The sequence below is a fragment of the Oryctolagus cuniculus genome, chromosome 7 (genome assembly GCF_051225735.1).
Source record: "Oryctolagus cuniculus isolate XC-2025 breed Fujian yellow rabbit chromosome 7, ASM5122573v1, whole genome shotgun sequence".
NCBI classification, from domain to species: Eukaryota; Metazoa; Chordata; class Mammalia; order Lagomorpha; family Leporidae; genus Oryctolagus; species Oryctolagus cuniculus.
In genome coordinates, this window is record NC_142873.1 from 7456843 (window position 1) to 7476818 (window position 19976).

Sequence of the window (19976 nt, forward strand, 5' to 3'; positions counted from 1 at the left end):
TGCTCCGCCTCCAGGGCTCTGAGGGAGCCTCTGAGCAGGGAAACGGAGTACAGGATGCCCAACACTTGGAAATTCTCTAAGAGTCATGGATCTCTCCTCACAATGAATTAAAAGAGTGCCACTTATTCTCAACAAGCTAGATCCTCCAGCAGAACATGTCCTAAGTCAAACGCACGTCATCCCAATGCCAGCCAGTTACCCTGTCTTCCCTCCATCACGCAATGAGTGCACAGCCATGTGTTGTTCAAAGTCTGGCAGCACCCTGGACCCCACCACTCCATCCAGTTAATTCAAGTCCAGTAGACAGTTCTTAGAATGTCCTCTTCTCCAGTCCTGTGACTACTGTTGGGTTTGGGGCACTCATCATGCTAACCCAATTACCACCACTTCCTCTTGCAGTTCCCCTGTTTTACCTCCTGAATCCTTTCTCCAGATTCCTGTTTTCCAAAACCACTTTCCCTGTCTTCCGCTACAGGCTAATTTTTCTTTCACCCAGCCCGACCCTTTCCTCTGGCTTTCTGCGTGCTTCTGGATCTTTGCGGGAGCTGGGCCACCTGCTAAATGCCTATCCTTGCCTCTAGGTCATTTCTACTCATGCTGAAGACATCTAGCAAACTTTCCCAAACCCACAAGCTACATTCAAAGTCACCACCCAGTGCTTCCTGAGCACACTGCCTTTAATATGACCATGGGACTTAGCACACAGAGTGACAAGAGTCACTTACTGATTTGTTTCAAGACCATGGACATTTATGAAGATCCAGGCTTTATTCTTAGCTCTGTGTTTTCAGTACCCACAATGGCGACCGGTGTCTGGCAGGTACTCAATAGCTGGTAATTTGAGGAGCACTGAACTGAGTCTGGTTCAGTTGGTTGGGTGGGCTGAAGTCCAAAGAGGCTTGATTCTTTATCTACCCTAGACCAGAGGGCACTCCTTGTGTCCCCCAGCCTAGAAAACTGGTGACTCAAGTGTTCCCAAATCAGGTGCTACCAGGCAAATAGGAATTGGAACAATACAGGGATCAGAATCCAACCTTCAAGGTTGACTTTACCCCATTGTCAGGCTAGATGTCTCATGGATCCCGCCTCCACGGCAGGTCCTAAGCCAAACTCATCACCCCAATCCTGTCCTGCTCATATTCCTCTGTTCTCTATTAAGAGCCAACAAACTTATTCCTGCCCTGATCCAAATATGTTTTCCCCAAAAGTGAACCAGGTTTCTTGTTCTACCAAGTATCATCATCTTCAGAAGTGGAAGGTCATGATCTTAAACCTAACAAGAACTGTAATAGTAAGTCAAGTCCTAAGAATTTCATTTCAACCTCTTGCCAGGCACACTGAATACATGGTTCTCAATGCATGGGTGTACATCCGGCTTTGACTCACGCTCTGGGTGTTCTGCAGCCCAGGAATAAGCGTGCTCACATTCCTTCCAAGCTTTATGCCCCACCACACACTGAGGCCCGTGGGGACATGGCATGCCTCTGGCACAGGTAAAGTATATGCTTTGTGATAGCTAGCTTCTTGACATTCAAAAACCTTCTCACATAAACGACACTCTGCATGATCAAGCTTGTTAAAAGTTGGGCATTATTCCCTGGACTCTGTTATATGTAACAATCATTAAGGTTTCTCGGGTTTTGTAAGTGTAACTTCACTTTTCTTATTGAACTTAATTGTCCATAAGCCTCAGGAGGTAGCATAATGTAGTCAGTTGCAAAAAAGACCACAAGGCTTAATTCTTCCCCTTACCCAAACGTCTCAATGTGACTTTCAGCTCCTCCAATCAAAAGCAGTAATTCCTCCCTCTTGAATCTGGGTAGACCATGTGGTTCACTTTGTACAACAGAATTCAGCAGATGGCATGGGGTACTGATTTGGAGCCTAAACCTCAAACTTTTTCTCACTCTTCCCAACCCCATGCCTCCCAGACTCCTTCTACATATCTTTACAGTAAGCTCAGTCTAGCCTTCCATCCCAGTGTCTTAAACACTATCATTTATTCTGCCTACAGATCTGTGATTTGGGCCAGGCCTAGTAGGAACAGCTCAGCTCTGCTCCCCATGGCATCTGAGGGAAGTCACAAAGGATGGAGATGATTCAACAGCTGAGAGTAACTCAACGTCTCAGAGCTGGCATCACCGGAACCCACCTTAACTTACTCACACATCTGGCAGCTGATTGGCATCTCATGCAGGATTGTCAGCCAGACATCTATACTTGACCCCTCCGTGTGGCTGCTCCACTTCCACACAGAATTGTGAGTGAGTTCCCACAGCAAGGTCGCAAAAGGAGAAAACAGAAGCTGCCAGTCTCTCAAAGCCTAAGCCTGGAAATTAATCCAGCAACACTTCCTCCATGTTCTGCTGGCCAAGAGAATCACCAAAGTCTTCCCAGATTCGAGAGAAAGGGACACGTAGGTGAGCAAACTGTCCACTAGCCAGCCAATTGCCAGATACACAAGTGGGGCTATACTGAATCAGTCATGCACACACATACACATGTACACACACACACACACACACACACACACACTAGTCATCTGGCCAAATGACCACACAGCACTGGCAAGCTCAAACACAATTATGCAAGATTGGTCGAGATCAGCAGAACTATCCAAGTAACCCATTGGCTGATGCTGGCCATAGACTGGTGAATAAACAAGACCAAACCGCCATCATTTTACATGATTTTTTGGCATGTCTTACACAGAAATAACCTGGCCCCATCACCTACTAACAAGACAGCCACTTGAGCCTGTTTTCTCACCTATGAATACAGTGATGGTCACGCCTACGTCACAGGATTGTACATTATTCGGATTCAGTGGCATAATGGACCTATGTGCCGAGCCAAGAGCTAGCACTGAGTTGATGAACCTCCCCTTCCTCACACATGCACAGCTATACTGAAGGTCATGTTCCTATCACGCCTGTGCAGCATCAACCAAGGTCACAGACTCTTGACTGGATGTCAGTCTCCGGCCTGCTTTGCAGAAGGTGACTTTCAAAAATAACTCTCCTTACTAATCAATTAAACAAGTGAGAATTTTCAAAATCACTCAACTATTCCAGCAGAAAGGATAAAGGGCAGGACAAGAGGTGAACTGTATGATCCTCCTAATGAAAATTTCAAGGAGACTTGGTTTAGAAACACTGCAAAAATCCATTCTAAACAAAAACATCAGCTTTTCACTGCGACTTGGATATCAGCCAGCAATGAAGCAGAGATTGACCTGGTTTAGGGTTGGTTGCACAATATGAAAAGTGATTTTTTTCTCCTTTCCCTGGACCTAGAGTTAATAGCTTTGTTTGTGTCCCTGATCAACTGAAGAGAACACGGAGCTTGTCCCCTTCACAATCTGTAAGTGCACAAAAGGAACCTGGCTTAGAGTGAACTCCACACACACTTTGGAAGTAGGGCAGGTGACACAAAGTCAGCCAGCACAGGGGTCCAGATTAATCGCCTCACCCTCCGATAGGCCCTGCCTGAGCTCCTGAGAGAAACGGGATCTGAGACACTGTCAAGAGACACAGGAACGAAGATGGCTGTGTCTACGCGTCCGCTGCCCTTGACATCAACAGTGGAAGCTCCTGTTTGCAGAAGAATGTTCATTCTGCAACAGGCTTGGGGGCATGTGATTTCCTTTCAACTTGTGCAATGGCTCTGGGCGGCAATCAGAGTATTAACAGTCTCCTGCTATAGATAAGGAAAATTCTGTGATTTGAGTAACTTGCATAATGTTTGCTACAGTTTTTTATTATTTGAATGGCACAATTACAGAGAGGGAGGGAGACACATACATACACAGAGAGAGAGAGAGGGAGAGAGAGAATGAGAATATCTTCAATTTGCTGGTTCTTTCCCCAAATGACCACAACAGCAAGGGCTGGGCCAGACCAAAGCCAAGAGCCAGGGGCCATCTTCTGCTGCTTTCCCAGGCACATTAGCAGGGTGCTGGGTTGGACGTGGAGCAGCCTGGCCTTGAACCGGCACCCATATGGGATGCTGGTGTGATAGGTGGCAGCTTTACCCACTACACACAACGCCAGCCCCTGTTTGCTACACTTTGAATGAGCTCTTGAAAGGGGAGTTTAGCTGCCATTCAGAGGACTGCATTCCACCTGGAAATCTGAACTTTGGGATTCTGGAGTGGGGGCCAGACATCCTAGGTGGTCCTTCCCTAACATGGCCCCAGTCAGAAATTCTTCCTACTGTGCAAAATCAAAAGCAGCTTTTTAAAACTCATGCATATAAATAAATGCTGTGTTTTCATGGCTTGTTACTCTTAAGAATTTACAAACACCATGGGTCACAGCCTGCCCTCTGGAGACATAACCATTACCTTCAGTGCAGGCCTCATAGCACACATGTAGCGTGTGAGGTCAGTGCTTGGGCTGGCTGCCCGCCTACAGCATTCAGCTTTCGAAGGCAGACTCTTTTTTCCGGAAGATTTGTCTTCCTAATTATGCCTGACATCAGATAACATCAAAATTAAATTGCTTTTCTCTTTTCATGGGCCCACACCGGGGAAAAAGATGAGGAAGAAGAAGTAATAAGCAGAGCTCTTCCTTAGCGTGATAGACGGCACCAAGAAGACATGATGATAGGCTGTAGGAGCTGGAGTGAACGCTGGTAGCCATCTGATCCAGCTTATCATGGCCTGAGATGGGAAAACAAAGGAACAAGAACATTCAGGGGCGGCCGGCGCCGCAGCTCACTAGGCCAATCCTCCACCTTGCGGCACCGGCACACCGGGTTCTAGTCCCGGTCAGGGCGCCGGATTCTGTCCCGGTTGCCCCTCTTCCAGGCCAGCTCTCTGCTGTGGCCAGGGAGTGCAGTGGAGGATGGCCCAACTCCTTGGGTCCTGCACCTGCACAGGAGACCAGGAGAAGCACCTGGCTCCTGCCATTGGATCAATGCGGTGTGCCGGCCGCAGCGCACTGGCTGCGGCGGCCACTGGGGGGTGAACCAACGGCAAAGGAAGACCTTTCTCTCTGTCTCTCTCTCTCACTGTCCACTCTGCCTGTCAAAAAAAAAAAAAGGACATTCAGGGGCACAGACAGCCCAGGCTTGACTAACATGGTGCCAAGTCGCATGCTGCATGCAAACCTGTCTGAAGACTCAAAGGTGATCCCCCCCTGTACCATCCTGTGCGTTCCCTCCTGGGGCTGGTTATTCAGATGGGAAGCTGCCAGGAATAAATGATCATTATTTGGAGACATTGTGCTATGCTTCTAGAAATTACTACTATTGAATGAATTTTTCGATAACTGGAAACTTCTACCTTTTCGTAAAGCTATTTTACTCTCTGAAAGTGTAGCCAAAAGCTTCTCTCACAATGGTTCATCACAGATGCTCGATAACTGATGGTTGGGCCCCGGAGTGGAGCCAGGCTAAGGCCCATCGTGATGACCCAGACTCAGATATGGACACTGACGCTCCGTGAGGGGAATTCCATCAAGTCAGACCAGACCAGCTACAGCAATGAGGTCTTCACTTCCTCTGGAAGGGGCTGGTGTTATGGCAATAGTAGGCAAGTGTAACACTGCAGCTGCCTCATCAACATCTTCCTGTAAGGAAACGGAAGTCAGTTCTGCTCAGCCAGCAGCTTGGGCACAGTTCTCCTCTAAGAGGTTCTCACTGTTCTGCAGCTGAACAGCAGATTCACATTTTGAAGTACACACATAAAGTCTCCCAACATACCATGGTGCAAGCATGCCACAAAGCCTCACCCAGGGCAAAAACTTTTTTAACTCCACATTGAAAGCAGTCATATGGCAGACCAGACGGTCTCAGGTCCCTTCATCCCATTATCAGGATACAGGCAAACTACATTTCCTATATTCCCTTACAGTTCGGGGCCATATGACCCAGATCTGGCCAAAGAAATTGCAGGAAAGGCTTTGCCACTTCCAAGCTGGATACAAAACATCCTACATGCTCATCCTCAGTGTGTATCTCTGCCCAGCAAGAGACCGATGGAGGACACCAAGGGGACCCTAAGAAACAGGAGCTACAGGATAAAAAGGGCCTGTGCCCGCACCTCAACAATGGAGGGAACCCTCCCCCGATGAGCTGCCCCAACTCCAGGAGGCTGAGCATGGGTGAGAAGTAAACCCATTAACAGAAAGCAGTGAGACTTTGGATTGTTCGTTACAGCAAACTAATACGGGTCACAGCATCAGGGCTGAAGAATTGTGTAACAGACATCTCTATAAACCGACATAAAATGATGTGATCAGAAGGTAAACAGCCTTTGTGAAATTTTTTTCTCTTATCTAGAGACAAAATAAGAGATTCAGTAAACTAAACACTTCGTTAACAAAAAAAGAGCAAAATGAAAATCACTCCCTCTGTGAAATTGAAGATTTTGGGGTGCATTTTTGCCTTTCAGGACTGAAATAGAGTCAAATATTTATCTTTGAGACTATCTAATCAAATCCACACCACTATACAATCTGTTCATAGCTTTAATCTGTTCTCTTCCTGTTCATAGCGTTAATCTGCTAGTTTTGCCTCACAATATCTTTATTTGAAATGTTCATCTTTGTATCACACTCATAATGCTGCAAGGGGAAAAAAATCTGTATTTAGGAGCCAGTGCTGTGGCGCAGCAGGTTAAAGCCCCAGCCTGCAGTACTGGCATCCCATATGAGATATGAGTGTACCAGCGATGGAAGATCTCTCTCTTCCTCTCTGGCTCTACCTCTCTAACTCTGTCTTTTGAATAAATAAATCTTTTAAAAAAAAAAGAAAAAATCTGTATTTAATAATAGCTGGTATTTATTAACCACTTGCTGCATACCAAGGACACCACCAGCATTCTCACAATAATCCTATGAGGCAGATGCCAATTTACAGGTGAGGAAAGTAAAGTAGAAAAAAGTTCTCCATGGATCCCAAGATGATATGTAGCCAGACTCAGGAGCCATAACAGACCCTTCTCGGTCAAGCACTTCCCAACTCTGTGACATGTTCCCTTCTTCAATGTGGTTTGATATGCTCATGTTCCCTGCGTTGTCTGGGACTCTCACAGAAACCATTTCCAAAAGACAGAATTCCAAATTGGCTCTGAATGCACTTACCTTAATTACACCCTATTCACCTTCCTAAATGGACCTCTGAATTGGGCCGTACTTTATTACCCAAGCTCTACATATTTATAAATGCAACCCGAATTCTTTTGAGTTATGAATTCTTCAAACTTCTTTTTTCAAAGGCTTATGGCTCCAAACACTCCTTAATGACTTAAAAGGACATTTTTTCCATTTCAAATTTCAAGCCTGCTTACCTATTAAATACATATTCAATATTTAGATATTGAAAGAGCAATAGGATTAGTTGATGTCCTAATTTCCCAGGGCTTTATTTTAAAAACCTTTGTAGCAAAGCGTGATGCCAGAAGTAGGGTTCATTCTACCGTTTGGTTTAAAGTGCATCCAGACAGCTCATATGTGAGATTCAGAGTTGAACTCATATACTAAAGGACAGTCTGGGAGAATCATACTGTGTCCGTTCTCCCCACCATTTCTAAGGGTGCACACATGCACGTGTGCGCACACACACACACCACCTGCTGATACAATAAGGTCATGACGAACTCAAGGACAGAGAAAAAGGCGGCACGGGGGGCAACATGAGGCACAATGCCCCAACTCACTTTGCTTTGTGAGTGGCATTCTAGGGACTGATGGTGTTTATCAATAACTGCACACCAACAGGTGTGTGTCTTCCTGTGCACCTGTCCAGAATGTTAAAATAAGATTTAGGCTGACATCATTTGGCCACGGCACAACATTTCAAAGCAGGTTAAAAAGGCAAAACCTATTCGGCCTTTCATCCCCTCCCTCACACCCAAGATGTAAGGTCACAAGAGATTTTTAGGAGTTTTGTTTCATTTTGTTCTGTTTGGGAGAGTGGACTCTGGTAAGAGTTGTCTGTAGTCTGAGTTCCCACCCTCCAAATCATTTGGAAGGTAGGGTTCTGCCCTTACCATGCCCTCAAGGGAAGAGATTTCAAATGAACACCTGGGAGGCACTAAGGGTCCAATAGGCGGTTCTTAAGCACACACCCGACTCCCACCTGCAAAGTCTTAAAATCAGGATACTGGGCTTACCGCCAGGCGTGGTGGTCGAGTCACAGAGAATGCCTCTCTCTGGGTGTGGGTCTCTGAGCTACCAGAACAGAGGTGCATTTGCCCGGCTGAGAACCAAGAGTAGGGATCCCAACGTTCTGGGAGAAGGGACATATCTAAAGAATCCAAAGCAACGCATACAGAGGCAAGAGCCGGGTTTCAACATCTACCAAGACCAAGAAGGCCGACGCTGGGTGCCTTGAGGACCCATGGACTTGAGGAGAGTGAGCTTTCTCTACCGGAGATTTAGAATGTGGGCAAACACCTTCTGTTCTACCTAATGTACAGAGACACAAGCCAAGAGACCACAAACCACAAACCACTATTTTAATGTTGAATAAGGCCTAAGACCTACAATAAACTGACCTTCCTGAGATAACAGGAGTAGCTCTACAATTATTCTTTTGCAAAGCAGGGGGCCACATGGCCGATTTCTAGGATTCTTTGAAGACACTTAATTCTGCAAAAGGTAGCTCACAAAATGGTTTCAGAGCTTCCTTCCGGAGGTGAACATCAAGTTCAAGCCAGATGGTCAGTGTTCTTGAGCACAAGATCTGTGGCCCAGTGACCGGAGATGGAAGGAGGTCCAAAGCTTTGCTCTGAAGTGCAAGGTTCAGGTGTTGGTCAAAATCCGAGGGATGGGACGCAAACCAGGAACTCCCTGGGCACTGAGGAAAGCTCAGAATGAGGCCCTGTAGAGCCAGGCTGGCAGGAGGGTCACTGTCGCCAATGGTGACACTTACCGACCTATTTGCATAAAACAATGAGCTACTGAAGCACCCAGCCCCATGGCACCTGCCCCTTGTCATTAAGCTGAACCTTAGTTCTGACTTTAGTCAACACCAGATTAAGCCTCCTTCAACACCAGCATTTCCAGAATTAATCAGAGACCATCCAAAGAGGCTGTTTCATAAAGAAAGCGGATCTTGACTTGCTTCCGGTGAAGTTGTACTACCCGTGGTGCCCACCTAAACCACATCAGCCTGAACACGCCTCCACAGCCTCCCTTCCACCACTGTCTCTTGAGTGCTGGCCGGCTTTGATAACACCTTATTTCCCACAGAATTCTGCTAACAACCCCCTTCTCCTCCCTCCCCGCCCAGGGATGCACTGGGCTCTGCTTCACGGAGGATCCTTGGCATACCACTGGCCACGCCTGTTTCGCACCCCCAGAATCTCCTGAACTTTATCAGCGATGACGCCGATGTAATTAAGCCTGAACACTAGCCTCTCCTTGTGACAACTCCGTGGACAATTAATGATGATAAAAGAGCCCTCGAGCTGCTGCCTGACATACCGGAGCGTGCACCCGGCTCCGGTGGAGATGGAGGGTGAAGGGCAGCTCCCTCTGGCTCCCTTTCAATCTGTCTTTTATCTCGCACTAGATGGAAAGTAACACTTTGGGGAAATTTAGATTCTTTCTTCTCCCCCTCTTAGAAGCACCAAATAGACAATCAGGGGTAATGCAGTGTCTTGTGAGATAAATAAGAATGCTTCTGGGAAGAGTAATTTCAGACCAAAGATTGAAGCCTAAATCCAGAGAAGTCAGGTGTGCTCTTAATCACAAGGCCGTGCCCACCGCCTCTTTGCCCCGGGTGTGGCGGATCCATCACCAGGGAGAGACCTGGTGGAGTTTCCCACAATAACACCATCGCACACAAACCCACTTTGATCACCCTTGTCCCTTTCTCTCTATGCCTGGGGTTCAGCCTCAACTGCAGCCCGGCACAAGGAAGTGCTTGGAAGGAGACCAAGGCGTGAGGGAGACGCAGGCTGTGGAGGCAGATGACTGGAGAGAAAATCATCAAAACAAGGCAGATGAGAGGGAATGCGCGGAGCCAGTGCAACACACACTTCAAACTGCACTGCCCGCCTCCTGTGTTGCTGTCTGCTTAGCAGTTTGGTGTTCAGGGGCTCTGAGAATCCACTCTGAGAATTCCCAGAAGAAAAAATGCAAATGACTTATAAACATATGAAATAAATGTTCAACATCACTTGTAATCAAAGAAATGCAAAGAGAAAACAACAAGATAGCATCTTCACCTAGCAAATTAACAGAGATTGAAAGGAGTTCTGATACTCAGCAGGAGTGGTGAGACAGCCCATCTCTCACTGCTGCCGTGGTAATTGGCACCGCCTTTCTCCCAGCAAGAGGTAGCAAAATCTTTAAAATACAGGCACTCCTTGGTAAAGCGGTGCACCTTCTAGGGATCCACCCAGCGAACACAAGAAGCAATTGGAGCAAACAGTTGGATGCAAAGGTTGCATTGGGATGTTATAAACAGTAAGTACAAAAATCAAATGCCTTGGTTATAAATTATATAAATGTTAAAATAGACTAACATCCCCTCACCAGTTAGCATTATGCAGCACATTTATATATTAAGACTATCATTATGAAATGAAAAAAAGATTTTATATACATATATTTATACATCTACACACACATATGTATATATAATGTGATTCTAACTTTAATGGGGGGAGAGATGACAACATTATCAGAAATTATTTCTGTCAATGATTTCAGTGGATTTTTTTTATTTGACAGAGTTATAGACAGTAAGAGAGAGAGGGAGAGAGAAAGGTCTTCCTTCCATTGGTTCACTCCCCAAATGGCCACCACAGCCAGCGCTGTGCCGATCTGGAGCCAGGAGCTTCTTCCTGGTCTCCCATGCAGGTGCAGGAGCCCAAGCACTCAGGCCATCCTCAGTGGATTTCTTTCATACTTCTCAAAATTTCCCACAATGATCACATGGTGATCAGCAAATATAAGCAGTGTTTTCAAAAGCGTAAACCCAAGGTTAGAAGCCCCTTAGTCAGGATGGGCCTTATAACAAACAAGCCCCCCCAGAGATAGGTGGCTTGAACAGAAAAAGGTTTCATGTTGCAAGTCACCTGCAAGTCAGCGAGGACTCATCCCCCCATCACCCCACCCAGGAGCAAAGAGTCACAGTGCCCCTGTCCGCAGCATCACGGGGCCGGTGCCAGGCCACACACTGGCTCTCCATGGCCCTCATGCCGAGAGGTTATTTCCACTTGATTTCAATAGCCAAAGCAGTCATGTGCCCACTTTCCATATTACAGATGGGAAGCTCAATCCTACCGTATGCCTGGGCAGAAAGGAAATCAGCAATATTTCCAAGCACAATCAATATTTACTACCAAAAACGGTTGACTTTTTTTTTCTTGAGAATTCATTAGATTTCCAACCCAAAGTCTTTCCTGTGTACTTCATAAATCATAAAGACGTGGTCATTTGCATCAAGCACAAGATCTCGACAATTTGCTTCAGTGTTTGTGACCTAAGCTCTTCAGGCAAGAGGCCACTGGAAAAGATAAAAGGCTGTGCACACCTCACAACCACCCTGAAGGAATGCACTTTCCATTCAGGGTCCCTCAAGTAACCAGAGGGAACTCAGCACTTCTGAGACAGCATTCCACATACAGGAAACCCCAAATAAGCAAGGTCAGGAACGTCTCACACCGACTCCCAATGTTGGAGATCAAGTCCTAAGTATATATCCAAGGTCTTCAAACCACCCACTATGAACGTTTTCTAGTCAGTTCTACCTTTCTTTTTAAATCTACCCTCGGCATAGGAAAGATTAGAACACATCAGTGCCAAAACACGACTATTAATGTAAAGCCAAAACCATCACAATCCTGTGCACATTCGAGCAGTCCATCACGCTCACTCTAGTACCACTTTGAAATACTTTTGCATTAATAAAAAACTAACAGGACCTTATGAATAATACAAATGAGAGGCACCCTTGCCTGAGCATTAAGTGAATTCAAATCATCTTCCTCAAAACTGAGGGGTGCGGTGCTGCAGCATAGTGGGTAAAGCCAGCACCTGCAATGCCAGTATCCCATATGGGCACTGTTTTGAGTTCCAGCTGTTTGACTTACAACCCAGCTCCCTGCTAATGCACCTGGGACAACAGTGGGAAATGGACCCAGAGCTTGGGTCCCTGCACCTACATGGGAGACTTGGAAGAAGCTCCAGGCTCCTGGCTTCAGCCTGGTCCAGCCCTGGCTATTGTGGCCATTTGCAGAGTGAACCAGCAGATGGAACATTCTCTCTCTCTCTCTCTCTCTCTCTCTCTCTCTCTCTTTTATATATATATATATATATATATATGAATTTATAGATAGATATATCCTCTCTAACTCTGCCTTTAAAAAGAAAATTCAAACGCAGTTAAAAACAAAAAGAGCAGGTGTTGTGGTGCAGATTAAGCCACTGCTTGGGATGCCCACATCCCATATCAGGATGCCAGTCTGAGTCATGGCTTCTCTGCTTCTAATCCGGGTTCCTGCTGATGAGCCTGGTAAGGCAGCAGATGATGCTCAAATGGTTGAGTCCCTGTCACCCAGTGTGAGGGACCTGGATGAAGTGTCTAGGTCCTGCCATCAACCTGGCACAGCCCAAACTGTCGCAGGCATCTGGAGAGAAAAGTGGTGGATGGAAGATTTCTCTTTATCTCTTCCTTTCTCTTCCACTCTGCCCTTCAGATAAATATTTTTAAAAAATTATAATCAGGACTGGCACAGAAGCATAGCTGGTTAAGCTGCTGCCTACAGCACTAACATCCCGCATGAACACCAGTTCAAGTCCCCGCTGCTCTAATTCTGGATCCAGCTCCCTGCTAATGCCCTGGAAAAGCAACACCAGATGGCCCAAGTGTTTGGGCCCCTGCACCCATGTAGGAGACCATGAAGAAGCTCCTGGCTTCAGCCTGCCACAGCCCCAGCCATAGCAGCCATCTGGAGAGTGGACCAGTAGGTAGAAGACCTCTGTCGCTGTCTCTCCCTCTCTTCTATGACACTGCCCTTGAAATATATTTTTACATTTTAAAAAATAAAAATCAATGTCAAATAATGTTGCAGCTTGCATTAATAAGCCTGCTTCTTCTGTGTGTATAATCTCTTTCACCAGGCCATAAGGTTCTTGAAATCAGGAACTACATTTTAGGCACCTCTGGACCTATCTAGGTACCTTGCACAAAGCCTGGCACACCATGGCTAGTCCATAAATCTTCGCTGAATTCTAAGTCATTGTACAAGGAAGGGCAACCAGAGGTGGCTACTGAGAAGTGGCTTCACGGAAACCCCCCAATGGAACACGTGAGCCTCATACATGAGGGGGACTCTTATTGCTAAACAGAGCCCTGAGTCCCAAGGAAATCGGGGCTCCCAGACTTTCGACAGAGGGCAGCACAGATGTACCATCCAGACACGATCTGCTGTCCAATCACTGGTCTACAATGGGAGAAAATGTGCCCCAGCCCAACAGACAGAAGTACAACTGCAAAGAAAGTGTTGATGGCCACAAACAACTTCTCTTTATTCCTCATCCGGGTCCTGAGGCCTGCGATTTGGCTTCAGCTTTTCATTTGTGGTTGCTCGTTTCAGATAATGAAAGTGTGAATCTAAAATAAATATGAAAACACCAAAGTCCCTGTGTGGGAGCAATTACTGCCAGAGGACCAGCCAGGCCCAAGCCAGCTGTTAAGGGATCCTGGCCCAGACAAGAGGAGCCTGGCCTCCTGGCTTAATCAGGAATCACATGGGCAGACTGACAAATCACACTGGAGAACATTTTCAAATATACACACAGCAACAGTGAAGATACTGCCCTCTGAACGCTGCTTGTACTCGATCATTATTGACCACTAACTACCTGCGATGTTGTCCGAGCACCACAGAAAACGCACATTCCATGTGTAGGGGAAAAAATAAACAACCAACAGGAAGAAGGAGGAGCTACTTGAGACCTTCCACGAGGAGGAACACTCTGGTCCAGTTTTGCTGTGAGATGTAAGTCCCAGGAAGTACGCAAATGAGATGTGAGCCAGGTGAGGTGGCTCACTTTCATCACTGTGTTTGTTCCCTAATGCATTCAGAGAAAAAAGTGGCAAAGTCACTCAATGCATTCCAAGTACAAGAGTTATCAGGCGTCTGCAACTACCTCCCAACAGCTCCACAATTCACTAGCACAACCTGATCTACTTAAGAAACCGCTGGGTAAAGATAATTGGCTGAAAAAGCCTATCGATACGCATACATTTTCCCCTTCCTGAATGACTGTTTCAATATTAAGTTGCTTGATGGATGGGCTCCAACCAGTCATTATTTCATCAATTACTTTGAAGTAATCGATCTTTTCAGCATTTATTCATTCAGTTAATACTTATTGAGCATCTACTGTGTACCAAAACTGCTGCTAAACAATCCTAGGAAAAGTGTGCGTTTCAGATTTAAAAAGCTCAGAGTCTGGAGGCAGAGTTAGGAGCAGATGGACACAGACAACGGAGCAAGGTAGGTAGTAGGTGCCGTGATTCACACACAGGGGACTGGCACTGGACCAGCCTGCAGGAGAGCACTGAGGGTTTCCTGGAGAGAACCAGGGGTGTAGCAAAGGGAATATCCCGCAGCCAGGAGGATTTGCTAGGATGCATGTTGAGAACAAGAGACTTAAAATCATTTGCCATCAACAGCAAGAACAGAAACCAATACTGGTCAGCAGCTTACCTTGGGCCAGGCATTGAGCTAAATTTTTTTTAAAAAAGTTGGTCTTGTCACCAAGTAAACTTCCTGTGTTGCCCTAACCAGTGTGGAAGGCTTTGGCCTCATGTAATTGATTATTGAGCGCCTGAAAGGCTGTTAGTCTAAATTAAGCTGTGCTCTAAATGTAAGATACCTTCTGGATTTCAAAGACTTATTAAATCAAAAGATGTAAAATATTGTTAATAATTTTCTAGTAATTACATGTTGAAATAACAATCTGGATAAAATATGGGTTAGAAATATCCAATACTATCATAAATCTAAAGTATAGCCAATAATAAAAATATTGAAATGAAAAGAAATTTTGGTCTTGTTGAGGAGACATCTAAAGAGTAAGATATCGACATATGACTGTGGCAGGAAGAACAGTGGTCCTCCCAAAGTTACCATGTTCTGAGCCCCGGAACTTGCCAACATGTTACACACAGAGAATATGGTTACACCACAAGCCAGCAGATGCAATCAAGGTTACAGCCTGCAGGATAGGGCTCTGGAAGAGCCTGGATTATACCAGTTCTGTGCAATTCCAGGGCCCAGAGGGAAGAGGGAGGCAGAGGAGACACCATAGGCATTTCACAGTCAAAGGCCACAGGCTGCCACTGCTGATTTCCAAGATGGACAAACCCATCTAAAACCCAGGCAGCAAGGAAAGCAGGCCGTCAGCCCCACCAACACAGCAACCCCACTCTACCGGCACCTGCCCGGGCCTGGCTGCAGATTCTGCCCCAGAGCCTGCCCACTTGTCAGGCTGGATGTTGGCTTTGGGAGACAGCAAGAGAAGCCAGCCATGCCTAGTGGAATTCTGACCGGTGGATCTATGAGATAATGCCTTTGTTGAGCCACAAAAAGTGTCATCAATTTTTATGGCAGTAACAGAAAACACAACAGAATTCTCCAATCAAGTAACAAAGTAAAATGAGTGGCAAAAATACAAGGGTACTTGAAAAAAACTTGTGGGAAAATGGAGTTAAATGTTTATTGGGGTGCAAAAAAAAAATTGAAATTCGTGCCTATGAGGGCTTTCAAAAAGTTCATGGAAAATGTATGCTATGAAAAAAAATCACACATGAATTCCAAAATGTTTGCAAACTAAACTCATCATTTAATCCCATTTTTTTCATGAAATGTGTCAAGTACTTTTCCACCACCACCGTACCTACCATTACCAAGAGCCTCTCAAATATTTCATTAAGTCTCACCACCTTGTAAGGTTGCTACCAATCTCCCTGCCACAGTTCAGAAACACCCACCCCACTGTGAACTTGCAACAGTCCGGTTGCCAGCCTGCCCTGCATAGCCAGCCTGTGGTCTCGAAGGCAGGGGAGAAGAGACCATTGTTACAGCAGAAGCTGCCAACCAGACCTCGGTGGGAAGCCTTGAGTGAGGCCAGGAGAACCATGTAAGTGTTCTTTGCTCTACTTTGGGTGATAATTATCAGTAAGTGCTGTCTTATGACTTCAGTGAACAGAGCCACGTCTCCAGCGTCCTGCACAGCCGTGCTGGGCACCAGCCAGGGTGCTCCAAATGCCTTGTTTTCACTCCATTATTTAATGCATGAGTTCCTAGAGCTATTTTGCACCTGGAGCTTCTTTTAAAAAAATCTCATTTTTGCGAAGACCTGAAAGACATCTGCTTCAACCATAGCACTGTTCACTTACCGGGAAGGCTCTCTGGAATGTCTCCGTGTGAGGCACAACAGGCGTCGCTGCCTTCCCAGGGCTCACACGCTAGTGGGACAGACAGACAAGTTAAATGACTAAGGAATGGTATGTGAAAGATACAGCGAAAACAACTAAGACCCAAGGGAGAGTGGCAGATGCCTATTCTAAGAGTGCAGAGAGGAACCAGCACTGTGGCACAGCAGGTTAAGTTGCCACCTGCAGCACCTGCATCCCCTATGGGCACGGGTTTGAGTCCCAGCTGCTCCACTTCCAATCAGCTCCCTGCAAATACGTCTGGGAGAGCAGCAGCAGATGGCCCAAGTGCTTGGGCCCCTGCACCCAGGTAGGAGATCTGGATGAAGCTCTTGGTTCCTGGCTTCAGCCTGAACAGCCTGGCCCAGCCTTGGCCGTTGCAGCGATCTAGGGAGTGAACCAGTGGATGGAAGATCTGTGTGTGTGTGTGTGTGTGTGTGTAACTCTGATTTTCAAATAAACAAATACATCTTTAAAAAAGAAAGAGTGCATGGGGGCCCAGCTGTGACCAGGAGGATCAGGAGACTTGGGACCCAACCCAGAGCCTCCCTCACCCCCGCCCCCAACAGACACAGTGTCTTCAAAAAGTTCATGGAAAACGTGTATTATGAAAAAACTCAGCACAGATTCCAAAAACTTCTGGCACCAAAATGAGCTTATCTGTTCATTCCATTTTTCCATGGACTCCAACAAAGGGCCTGTGACATAGCTGACAGGGGAGGAAGCTCACATTCCCCCAACGGAGCACCAAGGGTCAGGGGCAGTTCCTGGCTTCAGCTTCCTGCAAATGCAGACCCTGGGGGGCAGCAGCGGCGGCTCAAGTCCTTGGGTTCTTGACGCATGGATGGTGATCCTAGCTCCCAGGTTTGGCCCCAGCCTATCCTTAGGCATTGCAGACATTTGGGGAGTGAGCAACAGGTGTTCTCTCTCTCCCTCACTCTCAACTAAATTTAAAAACAAAAGCCCAGCTGACAGTGAGGGATCTGCCAATTATGGGCTTGGCTCCCTCTAATCAAGGCCCAGACAAGTGCTTGACGCTGGCTGGAGAGGAAGTCCTTGGAGCTGCAGCTGGCAGGGGGCACAGCCTGCTCAGAGGCCCGTAGCTGGTGCTCACAAGTGTGAGGTTTTATCCTGGAGGAGGCCCCCCCTCACCACACCGGCCTAGAGTCAGCATCAGTTCCTGGGGCAGGCCTTCCCAGGAAGCAGCTTAGTCCTCAGAGGCAAATAGGTCTGGTGAGCCAACAGGGTGTGCCAGGGGAACTTCAGAGGGAGAGAGGAGCCGCAGCCCAGGCTCAAGGCCGGGACGGCCACGGGCGGTGTGGGCTCAGCCCTGCAGGTGCAGGCCCTCAAAACGGGCAGCGACTCCTAGGAAAGGATGCGGGAGGGGAAGCCGCTCAGCCTGACACGAGGGGGTGCTTAGTCCTGAGCCTGCCTGGTTGGGGGAGGAGCCATCTGAGGCCTCGCCCCAGTGGGGTGCAGAGGAGAGCAAGGCCAACACATGCCCCAAGACCCTCCAGTAACGAAGGCACTGAGGTCAGCGGAGGCAGGATGAGAACGAGGGCTTCCAGACAGGGTAGGAGGAGCAGGCAGAGATAAGGAGGGAGGAAACAGGGATTTCTGTAATTGAACTCTAACTGGCTGCTGACTCTATGCCAGTGGTTGAGACTCACCGGGTAATCGCTCCGTTCTCCATTTCAACTCATCCACGTGGCAATCGCTCTAGCACTTGGAGAGGTGAGGGCAGGTTTAAGAACTGATTATTAGAAATCACTCCTCACAGGCCTTGAGTTACACCTGTTAAAAACGATGCCAGGGCGGGCCGGCGCCGCGGCTCACTAGGCTAATCCTCCACCTAGCAGCGCCAGCACACCGGGTTCTAGTCCCGGTAGGGGCGCCAGATTCTGTCCCGGTTGCCCCTCTTCCAGGCCAGCTCTCTGCTGTGGCCAGGGAGTGCAGTGGAGGATGGCCCAAGTGCTTGGGCCCTGCACCCCATGGGAGACCAGGAGAAGCACCTGGCTCCTGCCTTCAGATAGGGTGCGCTGGCCACAGCGCACCAGCCGTGGCGGCCATTGGAGGGTGAACCAACGGCAAAGGAAGACCTTTCTCTTTGTCTCTCTCACTGTCCACTCTGCCTGTCAAAAAAAATTTTAGAAAAACGATGCCGGGGAAAAACATAATTAAAACGGGAATATGGTGAGTAACAAGAGCTCTTTTCCTTGAATGTGAACTGAATTTGAACAGCTAGCTTAAGCTAGAGAACCTAACACATTTGACCTTCCAGGAAGGGTAAGCAGAGTGGCCGACGAGAGTGAAGTAGGAACCAAACATCAAAGCCTTCATACCTCAAGTCCAAGCCAGCTCCAGCCAGCAAAACACCACTCTCCAGTGGCCCTGGTTTTGCTACGGGCTTGCCTCCCAGACTTCCTCAACTGCCGAACCATGCGGGTACATTTTATCTTAACCTGTGTCTTCAAGTGCGACACTCTGTCCACAACAAAGGGCCTGCTCAGCCATAAGCCAGCCCCTGGGTGAGCCTCCATCAAGGACATACGATTGAGATGGAATCATGGAGGTGGGGGGAGGGAAAGGGCCTGGGCAGTTTCTGGAAGATTCTGAAGGAGGAGGCAGGTGGCAGGAAGCCCTGGGCCTGTTAGCTCCACTGTAATCTAGAGAAGGGGTTTTAGTATCCTCCTGGTTCAGGCACACTGACAATGTTTTGCCTTCTCTGACCCAGATGTGTTGCTGGTCTCCCCAGACTCAGTATGGAACCCCACACTGTTATGGGCTGGGAATTGGGCCTAAAATAATTTTCCAGGTTCTTGCCTTTTACTTAGAGAATTCTAAATACAGGCCCAAACACGCATGCAGTGTGATAAACCTCACTGACAAAGTGAGAAAATACACAGGCCCATCATGGCTTTAAGGGACAAGGCGACCAAAGAAAGGGAATTAGCATACCCTGCTCCACCTGTCCAGAGCCCACGGGGAGAAGAGCGCCAGCTTCCGCTCCTCCTAGCTCTTATGCACTTGGGAAACCGGAAATGTGTGCGTGGTACCACCCCCACGTCCCGTCCTGGTGAGAGGAGGTACTTCCTGGGGAGGGGTCCCCTGATTGGCAGGTAGATGAACATGACAATGCAAAGCAGACTAGATGCGGCTTCCAGCTCACGAACTTAGAATTGTCTACCTAATTTTTTTTCTTTGACAGGCAGAGTTAGACAGTGAGCGAGAGAGAGAGAGAGAGAGAGAGAAAGGTCTTCCTTCCGTTGGTTCACCCCCCAAATGGCCGCTACGGCCAGTGCTGCGCCGATCCGAAGCCAGGAGCCAGGTGTTTCTCCTGGTCTCCCATGCAGGTGCAGGGCCCAAGCACTTGGGCCATCCTCCACTGCACTCCCTGGCCACAGCAGAGAGCTGGCCTGGAAGAGGAGCAACCAGGACAGAATCCAGCGCCCCAACCGGGACTAGAACCCGGGGTGCTGGTGCCGCAGGTGGAGTATTAGCCTAGTGAGCCGTGGCACCGGCCTACCTAACCTTGACCACGTCAACACCACCCCTCACTGGGGGAGAGT

General features: G+C 47.6%; 1 protein-coding gene and 1 long non-coding RNA gene across 51 annotated transcripts in view; one reads left to right on the forward strand and one right to left on the reverse strand.

Moving 5' to 3' along the window:
* The window catches only part of LOC149125275 (uncharacterized), a 159500-nt gene extending 140004 nt beyond the window's left edge, over positions 1 to 19496 (reverse strand). For 20 of the 50 annotated variants that reach the window (XR_016236895.1, XR_016236894.1, XR_016236889.1 and 17 more), the window contains exons 1-2: positions 19366 to 19489; positions 16372 to 16440 (exon numbers count right to left, since the gene is read on the reverse strand). The gene's annotated coding sequence lies outside the window, so the exon portion shown is untranslated. Of the gene's footprint in view, positions 1 to 16371; positions 16441 to 18077; positions 18326 to 19365 lie in introns of those variants that run through there. The other 30 variants (XR_016236903.1, XR_016236900.1, XR_016236896.1 and 27 more) reach the window with 18 other exon arrangements.
* Positions 18463 to 18937, forward strand: LOC149125276 (uncharacterized). Its single transcript, XR_016236912.1, has 2 exons — positions 18463 to 18600; positions 18689 to 18937. It is a non-coding gene; the product is annotated as an uncharacterized LOC149125276 (long non-coding RNA).
* Positions 19497 to 19976: the final 480 nt, after the last annotated feature.